Source organism: Martes martes, assembly GCF_963455335.1.
Source record: "Martes martes genome assembly, chromosome: 15".
NCBI classification, from domain to species: Eukaryota; Metazoa; Chordata; class Mammalia; order Carnivora; family Mustelidae; genus Martes; species Martes martes.
In genome coordinates this window covers 2,255,201-2,257,721 of record NC_137903.1, presented here as the reverse complement: position 1 = coordinate 2,257,721, position 2,521 = coordinate 2,255,201, and positions in this window count along the sequence as shown.

Genomic DNA, 2,521 nt, shown 5'->3' with positions numbered 1-2,521 from the left:
AAATAAATAAATAAAATCTTAAAAAAAAAAAACAAAAAACAAAAAAAAAAAACAATAACTCCCCAGACCTGAAGGATGGGAGTTTTCAGACTGAAAGGTCTACCAGCTGCTCTGCATAGTGGATAGAAACTGACCGGCACCATCTCGAAATTTCAGAACGCTGGAGACCAAAAGAAGATCCTACGTGCTTCTGAAGCCAAGGCACGGCAGGGTCCGGAAAGCACGCCTGCACACATCCTAACAGGACACCCTGGAAGCCAACGGCGGGAGCCAGACCTTCAAGACTGTGCGGGAACAACCCTTCCGGCCTGGAATGCGACCGCCGGTCTATCAGTCAGGGGGGCGGGGAGAACGAAGACATTCTCAGACATGGGGGTCTCGAACAATCTCCGGTGTAAGCACCTTTTCTCAGGAAGCTGTTAGAGGATCAAAAACCTGGGTTGGGGGGACATAGTAAATCATGAAAGAGAAACACCCAGAAATTAAAATACGGACCGTGCCACACATGGGGGGCGGGGCCCAGGGAGCAGGGTAGGGAGGTGGGGGTGTGGCTGGTGTCCCCTGCCTCCCCGAGGCCAACAGTCTGATTCGGGATGGAAGGCTGTAGGAGCATGTCAGCAAGAATTTCAAATTGGTGGTGTATCGGAGGCATCCAAATATTTTGAGAAGAAATGGAAATAGTAGATTTGTGGCTGATTTGATGAATGAGAACCCAGAAAAACAAACAAACAAAAACAAAAATAGTTAACAACTTAGGGAAAACAGTGTTAAGCATAAGAGAAGACATAGTCACGGCTCAGATGTCGGCGATAGGTGAACACTGACTGTGAAGACAACAGAAATTATCCTGTGACTCTACTGGGATGATGGAAATTTGGGGGATAGGCTGAGTCCGTGCAGCCGAGATGGACGGAGGGAAGAACGAAATGCATTCCAGAAGGTTCTGTCAGCGGATAATGCCACAACTGGAGAAATCAGGACGCAGCCATAACAGCATGTTGCTTAGGAATATGGAAATAAATCACCAAAAATTAGTTAAAGTACTTTGCATGTTGAGTGTTGTCGTCTCTGGAGAGGGAATAGAGAAAAGTGGGGCCTGGGACCACTGTTTGGGATGAAAACTTCGAGAACCCTGTTTCTCTGAACCCTGTGCATCCGGGACTCGACATCAGGGACAAAACTCAGTGCACAGAAGTGGTGTGACCGTAACCCCTGGTTGGCTCTTTATGTCCTTTCACTGCTGGTCCACACGGGCTCCTCTTCAATTTATCTACTGAAAAATGTGGTTTCCCCTGGGCAGCTCCGTTGGCTAAGCGTCTGCCTTCAGCTCAGGTCATGTTCCCAGGGTCCTGGGATCGAGCCCCGCGTTGGGCTCCCTGCTCAGCAGAGCCTACTTCTCCCTCTCCCATTCCCCCTGTTTATGTTCCCTCTCTCACTGTCTCTCTCTGTCAAATAAGTAAATACAATAAAATACAAAACTTAAAAAAAAAAGAAAGACAGAAAAATGTGTACGTATGTAATCAGCCTGCACATACCCACCCGCCAACCGTTCCCACTGACCCGTGCTGTCCCGGGCTCCCCGTCCCCGTCACGCTCCCCACGTCCCGCAACACTAGTATCCATTGTCCTGAAAACTTTCCTGTGTGGAGCATTTTTTCCACATCCATATGTACTCCTGAAAATATACTGGTCATTTTCAGCTGTTTCTAAGTTTAGCAAAAGGGTATCAAGTTGTAATGACTTCTTTCTCACTCAACAGTGTATACCCCTCAGGTTTATCCACGTCGAGCGTTGCCTGTTATTTTTTCTGTTTTGAAATTCCTTCCTGTGAATATACAATTTATCTATCCTTTCTCCTGCTCATGAGCGTTTGAATTGCTTGTTTCTGTGGCTAGGAACGAGGCTGTGATGTCCTTTCTCCCCGTCCCTGAGCGCACACATACACAATGGCTTCTCTTGTGTGCCCACTTGGGAGTGGAAATAATGGGTCACAGAATATGGGAAAGTCAGACCTTACAACTTGCTGCCAACTGATTTCCAAAGCAACACAGAAGTGACCCCAACCTCCCAGCAGCTGGTGTTGCTGTCGGGCTTGTGAATTTTTGCCTGTTGGACAAGCACATGTGTTCTCCTAGCGTGGTTTTGATTAGAGTTTTGTGCATCGCTAATGAGATCATCTTCTCACGTGTACGGGCATTATATATATTTCTTTTCTCTTTTGTGAAAGTCTTGTCCCTGTATTTGCCCATCTTTCAACTGGGTCGCTGGTCCTTTACTGATTTTACATGTTGTTTGTATGGATAGGCTTGACATTACTGGGTTGGTGGGTTTGCATGAATATTTTGAAAAAACAAATCAACATACCAAAAACTAAAGGAGGGAAGGTGAATTTGGAGTGAGAACACTAGAAGCTTCCAAACTGGAACATGAAGCCGGGGCAGGGCCGGGGTGCGACAGTGAACCGAGGCTGCAGCCCAAGCTACGCACAGCCTGTCGTGTTCGCCTCCAGACCCACCCCTTG